General features: G+C 32.8%; 1 pseudogene; it reads left to right on the top strand.

The window, feature by feature from the left end:
• The first annotated feature begins 1,001 nt into the window (after positions 1-1,001).
• LOC107006453 lies at positions 1,002-8,488 on the top strand (annotated as a pseudogene).
• Positions 8,489-8,761: the final 273 nt, after the last annotated feature.

The raw sequence follows: 8,761 nt of genomic DNA on the forward strand, positions 1-8,761 counted from the left end.
AATAAATAAATTAAAACACCCTCTAAAGCTTAAAATTATTCAACAAGAAACCTCAATACCACCATCACATATAAAAATTAACACTAACATGCATTAAAATTGTGAGACTTCAATATTACACTACTTAAAAAATCATTATATATTTTTTTGTACAAAATTTTCTATCTAAAAATATTCAATGGCTATTCTATAGATAATTAGCTTGAATCGGTATGAAAAGAAGAAAATAATAATTTTTTCATATGGAAAAATCAGAAAGCTTCCTTTTTATATGCGTTGGGAAATATTCATCCTGTTTCAATTTATGTGAGACTTTTTATTTTTCGAGAGTCAATCAGCTTATATTTAATCAAAAATTAGCGTCTGGATCTTTAATATTTTTTTTTAAATGAAATCTATATATTTGTGAACCATGTAACAAGTACTATAAGTCACAATAATTGACAATTTAAAATAATTAGAATATATATGCAAAATTTACGGTCAAAGATAGATTTGTTTGAATCTTGAAATCTGAAAAGTTTGACAACATTTTCTAAATTTTGATTATTTGATATGAATAAATTGTACCATCAGTAATTTATTTCATAGAAGAAATTTCCATCAAATTGAAGAATCATTATGTGTATGGAGATAATTCTTTTCCCTACACAGTTAATAAATGTTTTTTTTCTAGAAGAAATGGTTTGTTTGTTTGTTTCTTTTGATTGCAAAGTTTAAATAATTAACTATCACTAAGTAAACAATTCACAAGTTTTGATCAACTCAATAAGAGACAGATTTCATTGCTATGTCACTTTTATGCAATTGCATGTGTTATTGCTATGCTTTGATTGTCATTCAAACAATTATCGAGTTGTTTAGGAGCCGATCTAGTAAAATTCAAGAGGTGTCACATGACATAATTTTTTTAATAAAGAAATGTTTTCTGCTTTATAAATGTATGCAAAAGTTTATCAAAAGAAAAAAATAAATCAAACAAAATCTCTTATCAATATTTGATGATGGTTCCCAAAATATTTTCAATATTTAAGTTACTCAATTTCATATGTCTCTTTACAGTTACTTTTTGTTTCCACTGAGGAAGTAATTGCCCTCCTAAAATGGAAAGCGACTTTGAAGAATCATAATAATTCCTTATTGGCTTCATGGACACAGAGTTCAAATGCATGTGGGGATTGGTATGGAGTTACATGCTTTAATGGTAGGGTAAGCAAGTTGGATATTAGAGGTATTAATGTCATCGGTACACTCTATGATTTTCCATTTTCGACTCTCCCTTTTCTTGAATATGTTGATCTTAGCATGAACAATCTCTGTGGAGTCATCCCACCTCATATTGGTAATCTCACTAATCTTGTCTATCTTGACTTGCATACCAATCACATTTCAGGCACAGTCCCTCCGCAAATCGGTTCACTAGCCAATCTTCAGACCATTTACATCTATGACAACCTTTTAAATGGTTCCATTCCTTCCTCCTTGGGTAATATAACCAACTTGTCTATTTTGTATATTTATCAAAATAGTCTTTTTGGCTCTATTCCTACAGAAATAGGTGACCTAAGGTCCCTTGCTTATCTAGGTTTGAGTACTAATTCTCTTAATGGCTCTATTCCCACTTCATTGGAAAATTTGACAGGCTTGTCTAGTTTGAATCTTCATGAGAAATCATCTTTCTGGCTCTATCAGCCTTTCTATTCTGTACCTTAGTCAAAATAATCTTTCTAGCTCCATTCCTGAAGAAATAGGTTACTTAAGGTTTCTTAGTGAACTATTTTTGTCTAAAAATTCTTTTGAGTGGTGCTATTCCCGCTTCATTGGGGAATTTGACCAGCTTAACCTCTATGTATCTTCGTGAGAATCATCTTTCTGGCTCAATTCCTGAAGAAATAAGTTACCTAAGGACTTAGTTATTTAGATTTGTCTACTAATTTTCTTAGTGGTTTTATTCCTACTTCTTTGGGAAATTTGAATGAGTTGTATCTTTTGTCTCTTCATACTAACAACCTTTCTGGTTCGATTCCAAGTGAGTTGGGAAATATAGGAAGACTTGTTACTTTGTTTTTAAGTGTTAATAAACTCACTGGTTCAATTCTAGCTTCTTTTGGCAATTTGAGAAACTTGCAATGGATGTATCTCCACAACAACAATCTCATTGAAAAAATTCCTTCATCTTTTTGCAATTTTATGAAATTGGAAGTAGCCTATTTAGGGAGAAACAACTTGAGGGGAGAAATTCCGCAATGTCTAGTTAATATTAGTGGACTCCAAGTATTGAAAAAAGAAGATAATAATCTTGGTGAAGAAATCCCTTCGTCTATTTTCAATCTAACATCCCTAAGGATTTTAGATTTGGGTAGAAACAATTTGAAGGGAGAAATTCCACAATGTTTTGGCATCATGAGTGTTTATCTTGAGGTTTTGGATATCCACCAAAACAATTTTTATGGAACTCTTCCAGAAATTTTAGCAATGAAAGTGTACTCAAAAGCTTAGACTTACATGACAATAAATTAGAAGGAAAATCCCTCAATCATTAGCCAATTGCAAAGAGTTGGAACTTCTTGATTTAGGATACAATCACCATAACAACACATTTCCAATGTGGCTTGAAACTTTGCCAAAACTGAAAGTTTTAAGCTTCAGATCAAATAAATTGCATGGGGCAATTAGAACTTTAAGTGATGAAAGTATGTTTTATGAGCTTCGAGTTATAGATCTCTCTCACAATGCCTTCACAGGAAACTTGTCAACTAACCTGTTTCAAAAATTGAAAGCCATGAGAAAAATTGATAAACCATCTGAGGTACCGATATATCTTAGAAAATTTGGAGAGAGAGATTACAATGATTCTGGAACAGTTTCAACCAAGGGATTGGAGCTTGAACTTGTTAGAATTTTGACAATTTATGTCACTATTGATCTTTCAAGTAACAAGTTTGAAGGGTATGTTCCAAGTAATCTCGGAGATCTCATTGCACTTCGGGGACTAAATTTGTCTCATAATAGATTGCAAGGTAATATACCAACATCACTTGGAAATTTATCTTTTATTGAATCATTGGATCTTTCGTTTAATCAGCTTTCAGGAGAGATACCACAACAACTTGCTGCTCTTACGTCTCTTTCATTCTTAAATCTCTCTCACAATCATCTCCAAGGTTGCATTCCTCAAGGACGTCAATTTTCTACATTTGACAATAATTCATATGAATGTAATGATGGATAACAAGGATTCCCTGTTTCAAAAGACTGTGGAAGTAATTGGACACCAGAGACAAATAATAGCGACTATGAGTCAGATTATGAAGAAAGTTGTTGGAATTCTGACCCCCAAAATTGCCTAAGGAACAGGTTTATTCAATATGTTCTTTTGCAGATTACAGCAGTTATGTTTTGTGAAGCAAATAAAATAATAACACAATATTTTATCGCGGAAAACCCAACTCTTAAGGGTAAAAACCACGACCTACACCTCTGTAGGATTTAACTCCACTTTATTAAAGTTCAAGTCTCAACAAAAGATTACAAAGCTATGTAACCTAAGGAATTATAAACTCTAATTCCTAGAGGAATTATAAGCTCTAATTCCTAGAGGAATTATAAACTCTAATTCCTAGCTAAGAAATTATAAACTAATTTCTAGCTACCCAAAGACACAAAACCCCCCAATTTATATCTTCTACCGTACATCAAGTTTCTCAAACTTGTTAGACGAATCCTTCACACACACTCGATTGTAATCAAAACTCTTAATTACAATCTTACAATTTTTTCCTCACAAATTGCAACACTCTCAATAAATCTCAAAACTCTCTCAAACCTCTTGATTGTGTTTTGATCTTCTCTTTATGTAAGTGCGCAATTTTTTCTGATGCAAATAGCTCCCTATTTATAGATTAGAACTTCAACAAGTACTTGTAGAATTCAACTTGTATTTGCCTTCTATAAATCCTTGTTGACTTCTACTTTGACTTCGTTTCTACAAAATACTGCACATCAACTTCTTTCAACAAATGTTTGTTGAACTCGACTTTGACAACTCCTTGTTGATCTCGAAAATCCTTGCTTCTTCAACTTTGAATGAACAAATTTTCCTTAATTAAATAATAAGCACTATTTCCCTAAATAAACAGGAAAACGTGTTTTGAACTTTAGGAAACCATGTTAATACTTTTCTACACGCTTTGCCATACAACTTTTCTACATGCTTTGCCATTATAGATTTCCGATTGAACTTGGTTTTGCAACCTTGAATTTGCTGGAACACGTTGACGTTGCCTGTTCGATGCAACTTTGTCATCTTTCAAAATACCAAGAGATTAACAAATTTCCCCTTTTTGACTATGTCAAATTTAATCGGCTTGCATTGAATAGGTAAGTAAACACGCAACACATTAAGCACATTATGCACACTGCTTCCCCCTTTTGACATCAGGCAAAATAAAACACTGTGAAGGCATACACCATACTATGACAACCAAATTCGATACTATGGTCACTTGCTATCACCTACTCAAACACTTAAAAAATCAAGAACTCTATTAGCTATAGCAAAGCGTTTTGCACGAACATAGAAGATAGACATGAACCTGAAACTCAAACCCAACATTAGCATTGATCAAAAAGCATATACACCACAAATGTAATCAAAATTAAACATAGAATCAAGCACTTGTGATGAGAAAAAAAATTTGGAAGTCAAAGGCTAGAGTGGCTAGGTAATATCAAAAGATGAGAGGATAAATAAAAGTCATTTTTCAGTAGCAAAGATATCTTTTGGATTAACAAGATTAGCAGTCTTCTCAATTTCAAAGGTAACCTTGGTCTATGCACTCTTAATCCCTTTTTTTCTCTTTCTGTATCACTTTTAAGGAACTTGTTCAATCAATCATGTTCCCTCTGCAGAAACAATAGTTCACTCATCTTTAATTTCAATAGAGTTAGTAAGAGGAACAAATTTTCTTGAATATCACTTTTAAAGGAACATGTTCTCTCAATCTGTTCACTGGACGTGTACTATCAGGTACAACACCAACTATAATACCCTTTTTTTATATCAATCGGGAATCCCAGTTTATATGGTTCCCAATAGAAGAACTAGGTTCGATAGATGGGTCTCCCATCGATTCCCCCTCACTAGATGCACCCAAGTTGAGCATAACAAGTGAACTTTGTTCAAGTGTAGGGTCCCCAAAATATTTCCCCTCACAATGTAAATCCTCCAAGACTTTACTCAATACAAAAGATTCCCCCTAAGAACCAGCACACTCTACTTTCTTAATCTATATTTATAAGGCACCAAAATAGAGGTGTCCTCCATCAAATTCATCTCAACCATAGACCATCAAATTGGGATAAGGCTTTTTAAGAAGATATTTGTTTTGGTAGTATTTAGGGCATGAATATCTTTTGGGACAAGTGGAAGAAATAGGTTCAGGTGCATTGACTTTATATTTAATCATGAATAATTGTAGTGCACATACCTTAGATCTATGGATAATGCTGAATTTTGCTTCAAATTTTCTAAGTATCTCTCCTGTGCTAGATGCAAATAATGAGTAGTATGACTTTAAAAGTGGTATAGAGACATACAACTTATTGTACAAAACTGAGCATAGAATTCAAGATTAGAGGGCAGTATGCGCAATGTTCATTAGCCATTTTGGGATACTCATGTGACCTTTAATCATCCCCAAGTTCCAAATTTTTTCTTTTGAAAGTGTTTTCCTTGGCTGATCATAGTTTTGATTGATTGATCATCTGAGTGCGCATAATTGTTAGATACTGCATAAATTGGACCTGTTCCTTTTACATGCTTCTTCAGTCTTTCCCTTTTTTTTCCGACCTTTTTTTTCAGTCAATGTTATTCATCCATTCCCTTTTTTTTCAAGTGAAAGAAATTTTTTCTAGTTTCAATCATGCATATGAAGCAGCATGTTCAATTAATGAATGTTGCATGCTTCCTCTCACTTTTCCTGCAAATTCAAAGGTTAGATTTAGGAACCCAGACTAGTTTGGGTCCTTTGTTTTGATCAAAAGGATAAATAAGATCTCTATGAGCCCATTTGGGCAGACTGTTTTTTCTAGGAATATACTTGTTCCTCTAAACAGTTTCATAAATTCCTCTTACTTTATTTTCTGCACTAACTCTATATTTCGGACAATTTTCCTTAGAGTGGCCTGAGTTACCACAAATAATACATAGCAAAGAATTTCCAATCATACGTTGTTCATATCCTATTCCAGTTCTTATGTTCCGAGTACTGTTACCTAGATGTGTTACTATCATGGAAGATTTTGTCCATTTATTAGCTTTTATCAGATTAATTTTTATCCTAGACAATTCAAGATTCATTCTCTTAGGATTTTCCCTTTCAAAAGATAGTTCATTGTTTAACCTCATTAGATCTTGGTCACATCTGATTTGGTCACTGTTTATTCTTTCTTTTTCATTTCCAGTAACACTTTGTTTCAGAATTTCATATTTGAGAGCCAAAGTACAGGAATCAAGTTGTTGTACATGTTCCTTTAGGAGTTGATTTTCTTTCTTGAGATCAGAATTAACTTTTTTAAGATCAATATACTCAAACTTTAAACTAGTCATGGAAGCAAGCAATTGATTCTTAGTTTTAACTAGTTCTTGAATTATATCTATAGAAGTGAGTAATAAGAAGGATAGCTTTTTCTTAGAGAACTTTACTAGTTTATCTTTTAAATCAAAAGAATTTGACTCTATTCCTTCAGAGTCTGATTTAGGTTCAGTTTCTGATTCTTCTATGGCCATCAAAGCGAGGTCCTCATCATCTTCATCATACTTGTCCGAACCTGTTCCCCAAGATGCATACGTTGCTTGTTTCTTTTCTTTGTTTTTCTTTTTGTTGAGAAGTTTCTTCTTCTCTTTTTTTGCTCTTTCTTTTTTTCATTCTACTTTCCATATAGGACAATCCTTAATCTGATGATCTGTTTGACCATATTTGAAACAACCTGCGTCTTGTGGTTTATCAGCAATTTTTTCTTTCATAGGTGGTGTTTTCTTTCCAGAATTCAATCCCCTTTTTAAGAATTTCTTAAAGTTTTTTCTTATGAGTGTCAAATCATCATCATCAATATCTGATTCATCACTTTTAGTTGCTTTAAATCCAAGATTTTTCTCTTTGTTTCCTTCACCTCTTTTGTCAACATTCATCTCATAAGTTTTGAGATTTCCTATTAATTCATCCAAAGTCATATTGGTTAGATCCTTGACTTCTCTGATTGTAGTAACTTTTATTTCCCATGATCTAGGCAGAGTCCTTAATACTTTATCTACTTGTTCCTCTGTGGTGTATACTTTGCCCAAGATATTAACTCGTTTATAACAGTGGTAAATCTGGTGATCATATCTTGAAGTGATTCTCCGGATTTCATCTTGAAGACTTCATATTCAGAACAAAGTCTGGCAATTCTGAATTTACGAACTTGAGTTGTAGCTTCGTGAGCGTTTTTTAAAGTGTCCCATATTTGTTTTGCAGAGGTACAACTAGAGATGCGGTTAAACTCCTCAGGTCCTAGCCCACATACGAGAATGCATTTAACTTTTGCATTCTTCCCTAGCATCTTGTAGTCAGCTTCTCCGTATTTTTCTGTAGGTTTTGGTACCTTATTCCCTTCACTATCAGTAATAGTAGGAGTTAATGGTCCATTAGTAATTATAACTCATAGTTCGTAATCTTCAGCTTGAACGAAGTCTTCCATCCTTGCCTTCCGTCAAGAGCAGTATTCTCCATTAAATAATGGTGGTCTGTTGATGTGTTGCCCTTTACCATGTCCAAGAGGAGGTGCAGAATTCATAATGATCTTTATCTTGAGTTATTAGACTCTTCAAATATAACCTTGCTCTGATACCAATTGTTGGAATTCTGACCCCCCAAAATGCCTAAGGAACAGGCTTATTCTATATGTTCCTTTGCAAATTACAGCAGTTACGTTTTGTGAAGCAAATAAAATAATAACACAATATTTTATCGCGGAAAACCTCAACTCTTGAGGGTAAAAACTACGACCTACACCTCTGTAGGATTTAACTCCACTTTATTAAAGTTCAAGTCTCAACAAAAAATTACAAAACTATGTAACCTAAGGAATTATAAACTCTAATTCCTAGAGGAATTACAAACTCTAATTCCTAGCTAAGAAATTATAAACTCTAATTTCTAGCTACCAAAAAAACACAAAACCCCCCGATTTGTGTCTTTCAAAATACCAAGAGATTAACAAAAGCGATTCTGAATTTCTAAATGATTTTTGGAAAGCTGCTCTTATGGGATATGGAAGTGGGTTATGTATTGGATTATCCATTATATATATCATGATCTCAACTAGAAATTTGAAATGGCTTGCAAGAATTTTTGAAAAGTTGGAACACAAAATTATTATGCAACAGAGAAAGAATCAGAGAAATCAAAGACAAAACAAAAGAAGATATAATCGTGTCTATATCTAAATTTTCATGTTAGTTTATATCAGCAACTAATTATTGAATGCTCACTACCAAAGCAATTAAAATGAATAAATTGAGGGTTTGAGTCAACGTAAGAGGGTAACTGGGAACATTATTGATTCTTCTGAGTGAAGAAAAAAATCATTATTAACTTTTTTGTGAAAGATAAAAGTTCGCTTATAATTTAATTTTAGTGAAAATAAAAAATAAGATTTAACTTCGCTTCGTAAAAAAAGTAAAAAAATCAGATGGTAAATAAACGTTAATCCCAACATG

Source organism: Solanum pennellii, chromosome 12 (genome assembly GCF_001406875.1).
Source record: "Solanum pennellii chromosome 12, SPENNV200".
NCBI lineage: Eukaryota > Viridiplantae > Streptophyta > Magnoliopsida > Solanales > Solanaceae > Solanum > Solanum pennellii.